Genomic DNA, 19,455 nt, shown 5'->3' with positions numbered 1-19,455 from the left:
TTCTGAAACCCTCACACTCTTCTAATTACGATGCGACACATAACTTGCGTCGAGGTTAAGTACTTCAGGTTCCAGGGCTGGTTTTATCCTAGTGAGTAAAACGGCTGCAGCCTCCACATGAAAGCTCTCTTGGGAGTCATGTAGTTTGTATCCCACGCACTACTGCCCATTTACTGAAACCCTCACACTCTTCTAATAATGATGCGGCACATAAATTGCGTCGAAGTACTGCAGGCTCCAGGGCGGGTTTTATCCGAAAGAGTAAAACGGCTGCAGCCTCCACATGAAAGCTCTCTTGGGAGGCTTGTAGTTTGTATCCCACGCACTACTGCCCATGTACTGAAACCCTCACACTCTTCTAATAAGGATGCGACACAGAAATTGCGTCGAAGTTAAGTACTGCAGGCTCCAGGGCGGGTTTTATCCTAGTGAGTAAAACGGCTGCAGCCTCCACATGATAGCTCTCTTGGGAGATATGTAGTTTGTATCCCACGCACAACTGCCCATTTACTAAAACCCTCACACTCTTCTAATTAGGATGCGACACATAAATTGCATCGAGGTTAAGTACGGCAGGCTCCATGGCGGGTTTTATCCTACAGAGTAAAACGGGTGCAGCCTCCACATGAAAGCTCTCTTGGCAGTCATGTAGTTTGTATCCGACGCACTACTGCCCATTTACTGAAACCCTCACACTCTTCTAATAACAATGCGACATATAAATTGCGTCGAGGTTAAGTACTTCAGGCTCCAGGGCGGGTGTTATAATAGAGAGTAATACGGCTGCAGCCTCCACATGAAAGCTCACTTGGGAGTCATGTAGTTTGTATCCCACGCACTACTGCCCATTTACTGAAACCCTCACACTCTTCTATTAACGATGCGACACATAAATTGCGTCGAAGTTAAGTACTGCTGGTTCCTGGACGGGTTTTATCCTAGAGAGTAAAACGGCTGCAGCCTCCACATGAAAGCTCTCTTGGGAGTCATGTAGTTTGCATCCCACGCACTACTGCCCATTTACTGAAACCCTCACAATCTTGTAATAACGAAGCGACACAGACATTGCGTCGAGATTAATTACCGTTGTCTCCAGGGTGGGTTTTATCCTAGAGAGTAAAACGGCTGCATTCTCCACACGAAAGCCCTCTTGGGAGTCATGTAGGTTGTATCCGACGCACTACTGCCCATTTACTGAAACCCTCAAACTGTTCTAATAAGGATGCGACACATAAATTGCGTCGAGGTTAAGTACTGCAGGCTCCAGGGCCGGTTTTATCCTACAGAGTAAAACGGCTGCAGCCTCCACATGAAAGCTCTCTTTGGAGTCATGTAGTTTGTATCGCACGCACTACTGCCCATTTACTAAAACCCTCACACTCTTCTAATAACGATGCGACACATAAATTACATCGAAGTTAAGTACTGCAGGCTCCAGGGCGGGTTTTATCCTAGAGAGTAAAACGGCTGCAGCCTCCACATGAAAGCTCTCTTGGGAGTCATGTAGTTTGTATCCCACGCACTACTGCCCATTTACTGAAACCCTCACACTCCTCTAATAATGATGCGACACATAAATTGCGTCGAAGTACTGCAGGCTCCAGGGCGGGTTTTATCCGAAAGAGTAAAACGGCTGCAGCCTCCACATGAAAGCTCTCTTGGGAGTCGTGTGCTTTGTATCCCACGCACTACTGCCCATGTACTGAAACCCTCTCACTCTTCTAATAAGGATGCGACACAGAAATTGCGTCGAAGTTAAGTACTGCAGGCTCCAGGGCGGGTTTTATCCTAGAGAGTAAAGCGGCTGCAGCCTCCACATGAAAGCTCTCCTGTGAGTGATGTAGTTTGTATCTCACGCACTACTGCCCATTTACTGAAACACTCACACTCTTCTAATAAGGATGCGACACATAAATTGCGTCGATGTTAAGTACTGCAGGCTCCAGGGCGGGTTTTATCCTGTAGAGTAAAACATCTGCAGCCTCCACATGAAAGCTCTCTCGGGAGTCATATAGTTTGTATCCCACGCACTACTGCCCATTTACTGAAACCCTCACACTCTTCTAATAAGGATGCGACACATAAATTGCGTCGAGTTTAAGTACTGGAGGCTCCAGGGCGGGTTTTATCCTAGAGAGTAAAACGGCTGCAGCCTCCACATGATAGCTCTCTTGGGAGATATGTAGTTTGTATCCCACGCACAACTGCCCATTTACTGAAACCCTCACACTCTTCTAATTAGGATGCGACACATAAATTGCGTCCAGGTTAAGTACGGCAGGCTCCAGGACGGGTGTTATCCTGCAGAGTAAAACGGCTGCAGCCTCCACATGAAAGCTCTCTTGGCAGTCATGTAGTTTGTATCCGACGCTCTACTGCCCATTTACTGAAACCCTCACACTCTTCTAATATCGATGCGCCATATAAATTGCGTCGAGGTTAAGTACTTCAGGCTCCACTGCGGGTTTTATCCTAGAGAGTAAAACGGCTGCAGCCTCCACATGAAAGCTCTCTTGGGAGTCATGTAGTTTGTATCCCACGCACTACTGCCCATGTACTGAACCCCTCACACTCTTCTAATAATGATGCGACACATAAATTGCGTCGAAGTACTGCAGGCTCCAGGGCGGGTTTTATCCGAAAGAGTAAAACGGCTGCAGCCTCCACATGAAAGCTCTCTTGGGAGTCTTGTAGTTTGTATCCCACGCACTACTGCCCATGTACTGAAACACTCACACTCTTCTAATAAGGATGCGACACAGTAATTGCGTCGAAGTTAAGTACTGCAGGCTCCAGGGCTGGTTTTATCCTGTAGAGTAAAACGGCTGCAGCCTCCACATGATAGCTCTCTTGGGAGATATGTAGTTTGTATCCCACGCACAACTGCCCATTTACTGAAACCCTCAAACTGTTCTAATAAGGATGCGACACATAAATTGCGTCAAGGTTAAGCACTGCAAGCTCCAGGGCGGGTTTTATCCTAGAGAGTAAAACGGCTGCAGCCTCCACATGAAAGCTCTCTTGGGAGTCATGTAGTTTGTATCCCACGCACTACTGCCCATTTACTGAAACCCTCACACTCTTCTAATAAGTAAGCGACACAGAAATTGAATCGAGATTAAATACTGTAGGGTCCAGGGCGGGTTTTATCCTAGAGAGTAAAACGGCTGCAGCCTCCACATGAAAGCTCTCCTGGGAGTCATGTAGCTTGTATCCCACGCACTACTGCCCATGTACTGAATCCCTCACACTCTTCTAATAAGGATGCGACATAGAAATTGCGTCGAGGTTAAGTACTGCAGGCTCCAGGGCTGGTTTTATCCTAGAGAGTAAAACGGCTGCAGCCTCCACATGAAAGCTCTCTTGGGAGTCATGTAGCTTGTATCCCACGCACTACTGCCCATGTACTGAATCCCTCACACTCTTCTAATAAGGATGCGACATAGAAATTGCTTCGAAGTTAAGTACTGCAGGCTCCAGGGCTGGTTTTATCCTAGAGAGTAAAACGGCTGCAGCCTCCACATGAAAGCTCTCCTGGGAGTCATGTAGCTTGTATCCCACGCACTACTGCCCATGTACTGAATCCCTCACACTCTTCTAATAAGGATGCGACATAGAAATTGCGTCGAGGTTAAGTACTGCAGGCTCCAGGGCTGGTTTTATCCTAGAGAGTAAAACGGCTGCAGCCTCCACATGAAAGCTCTCTTGGGAGTCATGTAGCTTGTATCCCACGCACTACTGCCCATGTACTGAATCCCTCACACTCTTCTAATAAGGATGCGACATAGAAATTGCGTCGAAGTTAAGTACTGCTGGTTCCAGGGCGGGTTTTATCCTAGAGAGTAAAACGGCTGCAGCCTCCACATGAAAGCTCTCCTGGGAGTCATGTAGCTTGTATCCCACGCACTACTGCCCATGTACTGAATCCCTCACACTCTTCTAATAAGGATGCGACATAGAAATTGCGTCGAGGTTAAGTACTGCAGGCTCCAGGGCTGGTTTTATCCTAGAGAGTAAAACGGCTGCAGCCTCCACATGAAAGCTCTCTTGGGAGTCATGTAGCTTGTATCCCACGCACTACTGCCCATTTACTGAAACCCTCACACTCTTCTAATAAGGATGCGACATAGAAATTGCGTCGAAGTTAAGTACTGCTGGTTCCAGGGCGGGTTTTATCCTAGAGAGTAAAACGGCTGCAGCCTCCACATGAAAGCTCTCCTGGGAGTCATGTAGCTTGTATCCCACGCACTACTGCCCATGTACTGAATCCCTCACACTCTTCTAATAAGGATGCGACATAGAAATTGCTTCGAAGTTAAGTACTGCAGGCTCCAGGGCTGGTTTTATCCTAGAGAGTAAAACGGCTGCAGCCTCCACATGAAAGCTCTCTTGGGAGTCATGTAGCTTGTATCCCACGCACTACTGCCCATGTACTGAATCCCTCACACTCTTCTAATAAGGATGCGACATAGAAATTGCGTCGAGGTTAAGTACTGCAGGCTCCAGGGCTGGTTTTATCCTAGAGAGTAAAACGGCTGCAGCCTCCACATGAAAGCTCTCTTGGGAGTCATGTAGCTTGTATCCCACGCACTACTGCCCATGTACTGAATCCCTCACACTCTTCTAATAAGGATGCGACATAGAAATTGCGTCGAAGTTAAGTACTGCTGGTTCCAGGGCGGGTTTTATCCTAGAGAGTAAAACGGCTGCAGCCTCCACATGAAAGCTCTCCTGGGAGTCATGTAGCTTGTATCCCACGCACTACTGCCCATTTACTTGAACCCTCAAACTCTTCTAATAAGTAAGCGACACAGAAATTGAATCGAGATTAAATACTGTAGGGTCCAGGGCGGGTTATATCCTAGAGAGTAAAACGGCTGCAGCCTCCACATGAAAGCTCTCCTGGGAGTCATGTAGCTTGTATCCCACGCACTACTGCCCATGTACTGAATCCCTCACACTCTTCTAATAAGGATGCGACATAGAAATTGCGTCGAGGTTAAGTACTGCAGGCTCCAGGGCTGGTTTTATCCTAGAGAGTAAAACGGCTGCAGCCTCCACATGAAAGCTCTCTTGGGAGTCATGTAGCTTGTATCCCACGCACTACTGCCCATGTACTGAATCCCTCACACTCTTCTAATAAGGATGCGACATAGAAATTGCGTCGAAGTTAAGTACTGCTGGTTCCAGGGCGGGTTTTATCCTAGAGAGTAAAACGGCTGCAGCCTCCACATGAAAGCTCTCCTGGGAGTCATGTAGCTTGTATCCCACGCACTACTGCCTATGTACTGAATCCCTCACACTCTTCTAATAAGGATGCGACATAGAAATTGCTTCGAAGTTAAGTACTGCAGGCTCCAGGGCTGGTTTTATCCTAGAGAGTAAAACGGCTGCAGCCTCCACATGAAAGCTCTCTTGGGAGTCATGTAGTTTGTATCCCACGCACTACTGCCCATGTACTGAAACCCTCACACTCTTCTAATAAGGATGCGACATAGAAATTGCTTCGAAGTTAAGTACTGCAGGCTCCAGGGCGGGTTTTATCCTAGAGGGTAAAACGGCTGCAGCCTCCACATGAAAGCTCTCTTGGGAGTCATGTAGCTTGTATCCCACGCACTACTGCCCATGTACTGAAACCCTCACACTCTTCTAATAAGTAAGCGACACAGAAATTGAATCGAGATTAAATACTGTAGGGTCCAGGGCGGGTTTTATCCTAGAGAGTAAAACGGCTGCAGCCTCCACATGAAAGCTCTCCTGGGAGTCATGTAGCTTGTATCCCACGCACTACTGCCCATGTACTGAAACCCTCACACTCTTCTAATAAGGATGCGACATAGAAATTGCTTCGAAGTTAAGTACTGCAGGCTCCAGGGCGGGTTTTATCCTAGAGGGTAAAACGGCTGCAGCCTCCACATGAAAGCTCTCTTGGGAGTCATGTAGTTTGTATCCCACGCACTACTGCCCATTTACTGAAACCCTCACACTCTTCTAATAAGTAAGCGACACAGAAATTGAATCGAGATTAAATACTGTAGGGTCCAGGGCGGGTTTTATCCTAGAGAGTAAAACGGCTGCAGCCTCCACATGAAAGCTCTCCTGGGAGTCATGTAGCTTGTATCCCACGCACTACTGCCCATGTACTGAAACCCTCACACTCTTCTAATAAGGATGCGACACAGAAATTGCGTCGAGGTTAAGTACTGCAGGCTCCAGGGCGGGTTTTATCTTAGAGAGTAAAACGGCTGCAGCCTCCACATGAAAGCTCTCTTCAGAGTCATGCAGTTTGTATCCCACGCACTACTGCCCATTTACTGAATACCTCACACTCTTCTAATAACGATGCGACACAGAAATTGCGTCGAGATTAAGTACCGTAGTCTCCCGGGTGGGTTTTATCCTAGAGAGTAAAACGGCTGCATCCTCCACGCGAAAGCCCTCTTGGGAGTCATGTAGTTTGTATCCGACGCACTACTGCCCATTTACTGAAACCCTCAAACTGTTCTAATAAGGATGCGACACATAAATTGCGTCGAGCTTAAGCACTGCAAGCTCCAGGGCGGGTTTTATCCTAGAGAGTAAAACGGCTGCAGCCTCCACATGAAAGCTCTCCTGGGAGGCATGTAGCTTGTATCCCACGCACTACTGCCCATGTACTGAAACCCTCACACCCTTCTAATAAGGATGCGACACAGAAATTGCGTCGAGGTTAAGTACTGCAGGCTCCAGGGCGGGTTTTATCCTAGAGAGTAAAACGGCTGCAGCCTCCACATGAAAGCTCTCTTGGGAGTCATGTAGTTTCTATCCGACGCACTACTGCCCATTTTCTGAAACCCTCACACTCTTCTAATTACGATGCGACACATAAATTGCGTCGAGGTTAAGTACTTCAGGTTCCAGGGCTGGTTTTATCCTAGTGAGTAAAACGGCTGCAGCCTCCACATGAAAGCTCTCTTGGGAGTCATGTAGTTTGTATCCCACGCACTACTGCCCATTTACTGAAACCCTCACACTCTTCTAATAATGATGCGGCACATAAATTGCGTCGAAGTACTGCAGGCTCCAGGGCGGGTTTTATCCGAAAGAGTAAAACGGCTGCAGCCTCCACATGAAAGCTCTCTTGGGAGTCTTGTAGTTTGTATCCCACGCACTACTGCCCATGTACTGAAACCCTCACACTCTTCTAATAAGGATGCGACACAGAAATTGCGTCGAAGTTAAGTACTGCAGGCTCCAGGGCGGGTTTTCTCCTAGTGAGTAAAACGGCTGCAGCCTCCACATGATAGCTCTCTTGGGAGATATGTAGTTTGTATCCCACGCACAACTGCCCATTTACTAAAACCCTCACACTCTTCTAATTAGGATGCGACACATAAATTGCATCGAGGTTAAGTACGGCAGGCTCCATGGCGGGTTTTATCCTACAGAGTAAAACGGGTGCAGCCTCCACATGAAAGCTCTCTTGGCAGTCATGTAGTTTGTATCCGACGCACTACTGCCTATTTACTGAAACCCTCACACTCTTCTAATAACAATGCGACATATAAATTGCGTCGAGGTTAAGTACTTCAGGCTCCAGGGCGGGTGTTATAATAGAGAGTAATACGGCTGCAGCCTCCACATGAAAGCTCACTTGGGAGTCATGTAGTTTGTATCCCACGCACTACTGCCCATTTACTGAAACCCTCACACTCTTCTATTAACGATGCGACACATAAATTGCGTCGAAGTTAAGTACTGCTGGTTCCTGGACGGGTTTTATCCTAGAGAGTAAAACGGCTGCAGCCTCCACATGAAAGCTCTCTTGGGAGTCATGTAGTTTGCATCCCACGCACTACTGCCCATTTACTGAAACCCTCACAATCTTCTAATAACGAAGCGACACAGACATTGCGTCGAGATTAATTACCGTTGTCTCCAGGGTGGGTTTTATCCTAGAGAGTAAAACGGCTGCATTCTCCACACGAAAGCCCTCTTGGGAGTCATGTAGGTTGTATCCGACGCACTACTGCCCATTTACTGAAACCCTCAAACTGTTCTAATAAGGATGCGACACATAAATTGCGTCGAGGTTAAGTACTGCAGGCTCCAGGGCCGGTTTTATCCTACAGAGTAAAACGGCTGCAGCCTCCACATGAAAGCTCTCTTTGGAGTCATGTAGTTTGTATCGCACGCACTACTGCCCATTTACTAAAACCCTCACACTCTTCTAATAACGATGCGACACATAAATTACATCGAAGCTAAGTACTGCAGGCTCCAGGGCGGGTTTTATCCTAGAGAGTAAAACGGCTGCAGCCTCCACATGAAAGCTCTCTTGGGAGTCATGTAGTTTGTATCCCACGCACTACTGCCCATTTACTGAAACCCTCACACTCTTCTAATAAGTAAGCGACACAGAAATTGAATCGAGATTAAATACTGTAGGGTCCAGGGCGGGTTTTATCCTAGAGAGTAAAACGGCTGCAGCCTCCACATGAAAGCTCTCCTGGGAGTCATGTAGCTTGTATCCCACGCACTACTGCCCATGTACTGAAACCCTCACACTCTTCTAATAAGGATGCGACACAGAAATTGCGTCGAGGTTAAGTACTGCAGGCTCCAGGGCGGGTTTTATCTTAGAGAGTAAAACGGCTGCAGCCTCCACATGAAAGCTCTCTTCAGAGTCATGCAGTTTGTATCCCACGCACTACTGCCCATTTACTGAATACCTCACACTCCTCTAATAACGATGCGACACAGAAATTGCGTCGAGGTTAAGTACTGCAGGCTCCTTGCCGGGTTTTATCCTAGAGAGTAAAACGGCTGCAGCCTCCACATGAAAGCTCTCTTGGGAGTCATGTAGTTTCTATCCGACGCACTACTGCCCATTTACTGAAACCCTCACACTCTTCTAATTACGATGCGACGCATAAATTGCGTCGAGGTTAAGTACTTAAGGCTCCAGGGCTGGTTTTATCCTAGAGAGTAAAACGGCTGCAGCCTCCTCATCAAAGCTCTCTTGGGAGTCATGTAGTTTGTATCCCACGCACTACTGCCCATTTACTGAAACCCTCACACTCTTCTAATAATGATGCGACACATAAATTGCGTCGAATTACTGCAGGCTCCAGGGCGGATTTTATCCGAAAGAGTAAAACGGCTGCAGCCTCCACATGAAAGCTCTCTTGGGAGTCTTGTAGTTTGTATCCGACGCACTACTGCCCATGTACTGAAACCCTCACACTCTTCTAAAAAGGATGCGACACAGAAATTGCGTCGAGGTTAAGTACTGCAGGCTCCAGGGCGGGTTTTATCTTAGAGTGTAAAACGGCTGCAGCCTCCACATGAAAGCTCTCTTCAGAGTCATGCAGTTTGTATCCCACGCACTACTGCCCATTTACTGAATACCTCACACTCCTCTAATAACGATGCGACACAGAAATTGCGTCGAGGTTAAGTACTGCAGGCTCCTTGCCGGGTTTTATCTTAGAGAGTAAAACGGCTGCAGCCTCCACATGAAAGCTCTCTTGGGAGTCATGGAGTTTCTATTCGACGCACTACTGCCCATTTTCTGAAACCCTCACACTCTTCTAATTACGATGCGACACATAAATTGCGTCGAGGTTAAGTACTGCAGGCTCCAGGGCGGGTTTTATCCTAGAGAGTAAAACGGCTGCAGCGTCCACATGAAGGCTCTCTTGGGAGTCATGTAGTTTGTATCCCACGCACTACTGCCCATTTACTGAAACCCTCACACTCTTCTAATAAGTAAGCGACACAGAAATTGAATCGAGATTAAATACTGTAGGGTCCAGGGCGGGTTTTATCCTAGAGAGTAAAACGGCTGCAGCCTCCACATGAAAGCTCTCCTGGGAGTCATGTAGCTTGTATCCCACGCACTACTGCCCATGTACTGAAACCCTCACACTCTTCTAATAAGGATGCGACATAGAAATTGCTTCGAAGTTAAGTACTGCAGGCTCCAGGGCGGGTTTTATCCTAGAGAGTAAAACGGCTGCAGCCTCCACATGAAAGCTCTCTTGGGAGTCATGTAGTTTGTATCCCACGCACTACTGCCCATTTACTGAAACCCTCACACTCTTCTAATAAGTAAGCGACACAGAAATTGAATCGAGATTAAATACTGTAGGGTCCAGGGCGGGTTTTATCCTAGAGAGTAAAACGGCTGCAGCCTCCACATGAAAGCTCTCCTGGGAGTCATGTAGCTTGTATCCCACGCACTACTGCCCATGTACTGAAACCCTCACACTCTTCTAATAAGGATGCGACACAGAAATTGCGTCGAGGTTAAGTACTGCAGGCTCCAGGGCGGGTTTTATCTTAGAGAGTAAAACGGCTGCAGCCTCCACATGAAAGCTCTCTTCAGAGTCATGCAGTTTGTATCCCACGCACTACTGCCCATTTACTGAATACCTCACACTCCTCTAATAACGATGCGACACAGAAATTGCGTCGAGGTTAAGTACTGCAGGCTCCTTGCCGGGTTTTATCCTAGAGAGTAAAACGGCTGCAGCCTCCACATGAAAGCTCTCTTGGGAGTCATGTAGTTTCTATCCGACGCACTACTGCCCATTTTCTGAAACCCTCACACTCTTCTAATTACGATGCGACGCATAAATTGCGTCGAGGTTAAGTACTTAAGGCTCCAGGGCTGGTTTTATCCTAGAGAGTAAAACGGCTGCAGCCTCCTCATCAAAGCTCTCTTGGGAGTCATGTAGTTTGTATCCCACGCACTACTGCCCATTTACTGAAACCCTCACACTCTTCTAATAATGATGCGACACATAAATTGCGTCGAATTACTGCAGGCTCCTGGGCGGATTTTATCCGAAAGAGTAAAACGGCTGCAGCCTCCACATGAAAGCTCTCTTGGGAGTCTTGTAGTTTGTATCCGACGCACTACTGCCCATGTACTGAAACCCTCACACTCTTCTAAAAAGGATGCGACACAGAAATTGCGTCGAGGTTAAGTACTGCAGGCTCCAGGGCGGGCTTTATCTTAGAGAGTAAAACGGCTGCAGCCTCCACATGAAAGCTCTCTTCAGAGTCATGCAGTTTGTATCCCACGCACTACTGCCCATTTACTGAATACCTCACACTCCTCTAATAACGATGCGACACAGAAATTGCGTCGAGGTTAAGTACTGCAGGCTCCTTGCCGGGTTTTATCTTAGAGAGTAAAACGGCTGCAGCCTCCACATGAAAGCTCTCTTGGGAGTCATGGAGTTTCTATTCGACGCACTACTGCCCATTTTCTGAAACCCTCACACTCTTCTAATTACGATGCGACACATAAATTGCGTCGAGGTTAAGTACTTCAGGCTCCAGGGCGGGTTTTATCCTAGAGAGTAAAACGGCTGCAGCCTCCACATGATAGCTCTCTTGGGAGATATGTAGTTTGTATCCCACGCACTACTGCCCATTTACTGAAACCCTCACACTCTTCTAATAAGTAAGCGACACAGAAATTGAATCGAGATTAAATACTGTAGGGTCCAGGGCGGGTTTTATCCTAGAGAGTAAAACGGCTGCAGCCTCCACATGAAAGCTCTCCTGGGAGTCATGTAGCTTGTATCCCACGCACTACTGCCCATGTACTGAAACCCTCACACTCTTCTAATAAGGATGCGACACAGAAATTGCGTCGAGGTTAAGTACTGCAGGCTCCAGGGCGGGTTTTATCTTAGAGAGTAAAACGGCTGCAGCCTCCACATGAAAGCTCTCTTCAGAGTCATGCAGTTTGTATCCCACGCACTACTGCCTATTTACTGAATACCTCACACTCCTCTAATAACGATGCGACACAGAAATTGCGTCGAGGTTAAGTACTGCAGGCTCCTTGCCGGGTTTTATCTTAGAGAGTAAAACGGCTGCAGCCTCCACATGAAAGCTCTCTTCAGAGTCATGCAGTTTGTATCCCACGCACTACTGCCCATTTACTGAAACCCTCACACTCTTCTAATAAGTAAGCGACACAGAAATTGAATCGAGATTAAATACTGTAGGGTCCAGGGCGGGTTTTATCCTAGAGAGTAAAACGGCTGCAGCCTCCACATGAAAGCTCTCCTGGGAGTCATGTAGCTTGTATCCCACGCACTACTGCCCATGTACTGAAACCCTCACACTCTTCCCTTAAGGATGCGACACAGAAATTGCGTCGAGGTTAAGTACTGCAGGCTCCAGGGCGGGTTTTATCCTAGGGAGTAAAACGGCTGCAGCCTCCACATGACAGCTCTCTTGGGAGTCATGTAGTTTGTATCCCACGCACTAGTGCCCATTTACTGAAACCCTACACTCTTCTAATAATGATGCGACACATAAATTGCGTCGAAGTACTGCAGGCTCCAGGGCGGGTTTTATCCGAAAGAGTAAAACGGCTGCAGCCTCCACATGAAAGCTCTCTTGGGAGTCTTGTAGTTTGTATCCGACGCACTACTGCCCATGTACTGAAACCCTCACACTCTTCTAATAAGGATGCGACACAGAAATTGCGTCGAGGTTAAGTACTGCAGGCTCCAGGGCGGGTTTTATCCTAGAGAGTAAAACGGCTGCAGCCTCCACATGAAAGCTCTCTTGGGAGTCATGTAGTTTGTATCCCACGCACTACTGCCCATTTACTGAAACCCTCAAACTGTTCTAATAAGGATGCGACACATAAATTGCGTCGAAGTACTGCAGGCTCCAGGGCGGGTTTTATCCTGTAGAGTAAAACGGCTGCAGCCTCCACATGATAGCTCTCTTGGGAGATATGTAGTTTGTATCCCACGCACAACTGCCCATTTACTGAAACCCTCAAACTGTTCTAATAAGGATGCGACACATAAATTGCGTCAAGGTTAAGCACTGCAAGCTCCAGGGCGGGTTTTATCCTAGAGAGTAAAACGGCTGCAGCCTCCACATGAAAGCTCTCTTGGGAGTCATGTAGTTTGTATCCCACGCACTACTGCCCATTTACTGAAACCCTCACACTCTTCTAATAAGTAAGCGACACAGAAATTGAATCGAGATTAAATACTGTAGGGTCCAGGGCGGGTTTTATCCTAGAGAGTAAAACGGCTGCAGCCTCCACATGAAAGCTCTCCTGGGAGTCATGTAGCTTGTATCCCACGCACTACTGCCCATGTACTGAAACCCTCACACTCTTCTAATAAGGATGCGACACAGAAATTGCGTCGAGGTTAAGTACTGCAGGCTCCAGGGCGGGTTTTATCTTAGAGAGTAAAACGGCTGCAGCCTCCACATGAAAGCTCTCTTGGGAGTCATGGAGTTTCTATTCGACGCACTACTGCCCATTTTCTGAAACCCTCACACTCTTCTAATTACGATGGGACGCATAAATTGCGTCGAGGTTAAGTACTTAAGGCTCCAGGGCTGGTTTTATCCTAGAGAGTAAAACGGCTGCAGCCTCCTCATCAAAGCTCTCTTGGGAGTCATGTAGTTTGTATCCCACGCACTACTGCCCATTTACTGAAACCCTCACACTCTTCTAATAAGTAAGCGACACAGAAATTGAATCGAGATTAAATACTGTAGGGTCCAGGGCGGGTTTTATCCTAGAGAGTAAAACGGCTGCAGCCTCCACATGAAAGCTCTCCTGGGAGTCATGTAGCTTGTATCCCACGCACTACTGCCCATGTACTGAAACCCTCACACTCTTCTAATAAGGATGCGACACAGAAATTGCGTCGAGGTTAAGTACTGCAGGCTCCAGGGCGGGTTTTATCTTAGAGAGTAAAACGGCTGCAGCCTCCACATGAAAGCTCTCTTCAGAGTCATGCAGTTTGTATCCCACGCACTACTGCCCATTTACTGAATACCTCACACTCCTCTAATAACGATGCGACACAGAAATTGCGTCGAGGTTAAGTACTGCAGGCTCCTTGCCGGGTTTTATCTTAGAGAGTAAAACGGCTGCAGCCTCCACATGAAAGCTCTCTTCAGAGTCATGCAGTTTGTATCCCACGCACTACTGCCCATTTACTGAAACCCTCACACTCTTCTAATAAGTAAGCGACACAGAAATTGAATCGAGATTAAATACTGTAGGGTCCAGGGCGGGTTTTATCCTAGAGAGTAAAACGGCTGCAGCCTCCACATGAAAGCTCTCCTGGGAGTCATGTAGCTTGTATCCCACGCACTACTGCCCATGTACTGAAACCCTCACACTCTTCCCTTAAGGATGCGACACAGAAATTGCGTCGAGGTTAAGTACTGCAGGCTCCAGGGCGGGTTTTATCCTAGAGAGTAAAACGGCTGCAGCCTCCACATGACAGCTCTCTTGGGAGTCACGTAGTTTGTATCCCACGCACTAGTGCCCATTTACTGAAACCCTACACTCTTCTAATAATGATGCGACACATAAATTGCGTCGAAGTACTGCAGGCTCCAGGGCGGGTTTTATCCGAAAGAGTAAAACGGCTGCAGCCTCCACATGAAAGCTCTCTTGGGAGTCTTGTAGTTTGTATCCGACGCACTACTGCCCATGTACTGAAACCCTCACACTCTTCTAATAAGGATGCGACACAGAAATTGCGTCGAGGTTAAGTACTGCAGGCTCCAGGGCGGGTTTTATCCTAGAGAGTAAAACGGCTGCAGCCTCCACATGAAAGCTCTCTTGGGAGTCATGTAGTTTGTATCCCACGCACTACTGCCCATTTACTGAAACCCTCAAACTGTTCTAATAAGGATGCGACACATAAATTGCGTCGAAGTACTGCAGGCTCCAGGGCGGGTTTTATCCTGTAGAGTAAAACGGCTGCAGCCTCCACATGATAGCTCTCTTGGGAGATATGTAGTTTGTATCCCACGCACAACTGCCCATTTACTGAAACCCTCAAACTGTTCTAATAAGGATGCGACACATAAATTGCGTCAAGGTTAAGCACTGCAAGCTCCAGGGCGGGTTTTATCCTAGAGAGTAAAACGGCTGCAGCCTCCACATGAAAGCTCTCTTGGGAGTCATGTAGTTTGTATCCCACGCACTACTGCCCATTTACTGAAACCCTCACACTCTTCTAATAAGTAAGCGACACAGAAATTGAATCGAGATTAAATACTGTAGGGTCCAGGGCGGGTTTTATCCTAGAGAGTAAAACGGCTGCAGCCTCCACATGAAAGCTCTCCTGGGAGTCATGTAGCTTGTATCCCACGCACTACTGCCCATGTACTGAAACCCTCACACTCTTCTAATAAGGATGCGACATAGAAATTGCTTCGAAGTTAAGTACTGCAGGCTCCAGGGCGGGTTTTATCCTAGAGAGTAAAACGGCTGCAGCCTCCACATGAAAGCTCTCTTGGGAGTCATGTAGTTTGTATCCCACGCACTAGTGCCCATTTACTGAAACCCTACACTCTTCTAATAATGATGCGACACATAAATTGCGTCGAAGTACTGCAGGCTCCAGGGCGGGTTTTATCCGAAAGAGTAAAACGGCTGCAGCCTCCACATGAAAGCTCTCTTGGGAGTCTTGTAGTTTGTATCCGACGCACTACTGCCCATGTACTGAAACCCTCACACTCTTCTAATAAGGATGCGACACAGAAATTGCGTCGAGGTTAAGTACTGCAGGCTCCAGGGCGGGTTTTATCTTAGAGAGTAAAACGGCTGCAGCCTCCACATGAAAGCTCTCTTCAGAGTCATGCAGTTTGTATCCCACGCACTACTGCCCATTTACTGAATACCTCACACTCCTCTAATAACGATGCGACACAGAAATTGCGTCGAGGTTAAGTACTGAAGGCTCCTTGCCGGGTTTTATCCTAGAGAGTAAAACGGCTGCAGCCTCCACATGAAAGCTCTCTTGGAAGTCATGTAGTTTCTATCCGACGCACTACTGCCCATTTTCTGAAACCCTCACACTCTTCTAATTACGATGCGACACATAAATTGCGTCGAGGTTAAGTACTTCAGGCTCCAGGGCTGGTTTTATCCTAGAGAGTAAAACGGCTGCAGCCTCCACATGAAAGCTCTTTTGGGAGTCTTGTAGTTTGTATCCCACGCACTACTGCCCATTTACTGAAACCCTCACTCTCTTCTAATAAGGATGCGACACAGAAATTGCGTCGAGATTAAGTACTGTAGGTTCCAGGGCGGGTTTTAACCTAGAGAGTAAAACGGCTGCAGCCTCCTCATGAAAGCTCTCCTGGGAGTCATGTAGTTTGTATCCGACGCACTACTGCCCATTTACTGAACCCTCAAACCTTTCTAATAAGGATGCGACACAGAAATTGCGTCGAGGTTAAGTACTGCAGGCTCCAGGGCGGGTTTTATCTTAGAGAGTAAAACGGCTGCAGCCTCCACATGAAAGCTCTCTTCAGAGTCATGCAGTTTGTATCCCACGCACTACTGCCCATTTACTGAATACCTCACACTCCTCTAATAACGATGCGACACAGAAATTGCGTCGAGGTTAAGTACTGCAGGCTCCTTGCCGGGTTTTATCCTAGAGAGTAAAACGGCTGCAGCCTCCACATGAAAGCTCTCTTGGAAGTCATGTAGTTTCTATCCGACGCACTACTGCCCATTTTCTGAAACCCTCACACTCTTCTAATTACGATGCGACACATAAATTGCGTCGAGGTTAAGTACTGTAGGCTCCAGGGCTGGTTTTATCCTAGAGAGTAAAACGGCTGCAGCCTCCACATGAAAGCTCTTTTGGGAGTCTTGTAGTTTGTATCCCACGCACTACTGCCCATTTACTGAAACCCTCACTCTCTTCTAATAAGGATGCGACATAGAAATTGCGTCGAAGTTAAGTACTGCAGGCTCCAGGGCGGGTTTTATCCTAGAGAGTAAAACGGCTGCAGCCTCCACATGACAGCTCTCTTGGGAGTCATGTAGTTTGAATCCCACGCACTACTGCCCATTTACTGAAACCCTCACACTCTTCTAATAAGGATGCGACACAGAAATTGCGTCGAGGTTAAGTACTGCAGGCTCCAGGGCGGGTTTTATCTTAGAGAGTAAAACGGCTGCAGCCTGCACATGAAAGCTCTCCTGGGAGTCATGTAGTTTGTATCCGACGCACTTGTGCCCATTTACTGAAACCCTCACACCCTTCTAATAAGGATGCGACACAGAAATTGCGTCGAGGTTAAGTACTGCAGGCTCCAGGTTGGGTTTTATCCTACAGAGTAAAACGGCTGCAGCCTCCACATGAAAGCTCTCTTCGGAGTCATGTAGTTTGTATCCAACGCACTACTGCCCATTTACTAAAACCCTCACCCTCTTCTAATAACGATGCGACACATAAATTGCGTCGAAGTTAAGTACTGCAGTATCCAGGGCGGGTTTTATCCTAGAGAGTAAAACGGCGGCAGCCTCCACATGAAAGCTCTCTTCGGAGTCATGCAGTTTGTATCCCACGCACTACTGCCCATTTACTGAATACCTCACACTCCTCTAATAACGATGCGACACAGAAATTGCGTCGAGGTTAAGTACTGCAGGCTCCTTGCCGGGTTTTATCCTAGAGAGTAAAACGGCTGCAGCCTCCACATGAAAGCTCTCTTGGGAGTCATGTAGTTTCTATCCGACGCACTACTGCCCATTTTCTGAAACCCTCACACTCTTCTAATAAGGATGCGACACAGAAATTGCGTCGAGGTTAAGTACTTCAGGCTCCAGGGCTGGTTTTATCCTAGAGAGTAAAACGGCTGCAGCCTGCACATGAAAGCTCTCCTGGGAGTCATGTAGTTTGTATCCGACGCACTTGTGCCCATTTACTGAAACCCTCACACCCTTCTAATAAGGATGCGACACAGAAATTGCGTCGAGGTTAAGTACTGCAGGCTCCAGGGCGGGTTTTATCCTACAGAGTAAAACGGCTGCAGCCTCCACATGAAAGCTCTCTTCGGAGTCATGTAGTTTGTATCCAACGCACTACTGCCCATTTACTAAAACCCTCACCCTCTTCTAATAACGATGCGACACATAAATTGCGTCGAAGTTAAGTACTGCAGTATCCAGGGCGGGTTTTATCCTAGAGAGTAAAACGGCGGCAGCCTCCACATGAAAGCTCTCTTCGGAGTCATGCAGTTTGTATCCCACGCACTACTGCCCATTTACTGAATACCTCACACTCCTCTAATAACGATGCGACACAGAAATTGCGTCGAGGTTAAGTACTGCAGGCTCCTTGCCGGGTTTTATCCTAGAGAGTAAAACGGCTGCAGCCTCCTCATGAAAGCTCTCCTGGGAGTCATGTAGTTTGTATCCGACGCACTACTGCCCATTTACTGAACCCTCAAACCTTTCTAATAAGGATGCGACACAGAAATTGCGTCGAGATTAAGTAATGTAGATTCCAGGGGGGGTTTTATCCTAGAGAGTGAGATGGCTGCAGCCTCCACATGAAAGCTCTCCTGGGAGTCTTGTTGTTCGTATCCGACGCAATACTGCCCAATTACAGAAACAAACACTCACTTCTAATAAGGATGCAACACAGAAATTGCGTCGAGATGAAGTACTGTAGAATCCAGGGGGGGGGGGGGGGGAGTTATAATAGAGAGTGAGACGGCTGCAGCCTCCACATGAAAGCTCTCCTGGGAGTCTTGTAGTTTGTATCCGACGCACTACTGCCCATTGACTGTAACCCTCACCTTCTTCTAATAAGAATGCGACACAAAAATTGTTTCGAGATTAAGTACTGTAGGCTCCAGGGCGGGTGTTATCCTAGAGAGTAAAACGGGTGCAGCCTCCACATGAAAGCTCTCCTGGGAGTCATGTAGTTTTTATCCGACGCACTACTGCCCATTTACTGAACCCTCAAACCTTTCTAATAAGGATGCGACACAGAAATTGCGTCGAGATTAAACACTATGGGCGACAGGCGGGTTTTATCCTAGAGAGTAAAACGGCTGCGGTCACCAAATGAATGCCCTTCTCGGAGACTTTTAGTTTGTATCCAACGCTCTACTGCCCATTTACTGAAACCATCACACTCTTCTAATAAGGATGCGACACAGAAATTGCGTCGAGATTAAGTACTGTAGTCTCCAGGGCGGGTGTTATCCTAGAGAGTAAAACGGATGCAGCCTCCACATGAAAGCTCTCCTGGGAGTCATGTAGTTTGTATCCGACGCACTACTGCCCATTTACTGAACCCTCAAACCTTTGTAATAAGGATGCGACACGGAAATGGCGTCGAGATTAAGTACTCTATGCTCCAAGGCGGGTTTTATCCTAGAGGGTAAAACGGCTGCAGCCTCCACATGAAAGCTGTCCTAAGAGTCTTGTAGTTTGCATCCGACGCAATATTCTCCATTTACTTGATCCCTCACACTCTTCTAATAAGGAGGCGACACTGAATTTGCGTAGAGATTAAGTACTGTAGTCTCCAGGGCGGGTGTTATCCTAGAGAGTAAAACGGGTGCAGCCTCCACATGAAAGCTCTCCTGGGAGTCATGTAGTTTTTATCCGACGCACTACTGCCCATTTACTGAACCCTCAAA

This window comes from Schistocerca nitens, chromosome 2, assembly GCF_023898315.1.
Source record: "Schistocerca nitens isolate TAMUIC-IGC-003100 chromosome 2, iqSchNite1.1, whole genome shotgun sequence".
NCBI classification, from domain to species: domain Eukaryota; kingdom Metazoa; phylum Arthropoda; class Insecta; order Orthoptera; family Acrididae; genus Schistocerca; species Schistocerca nitens.
This window is presented reverse-complemented; position numbering follows the sequence as displayed.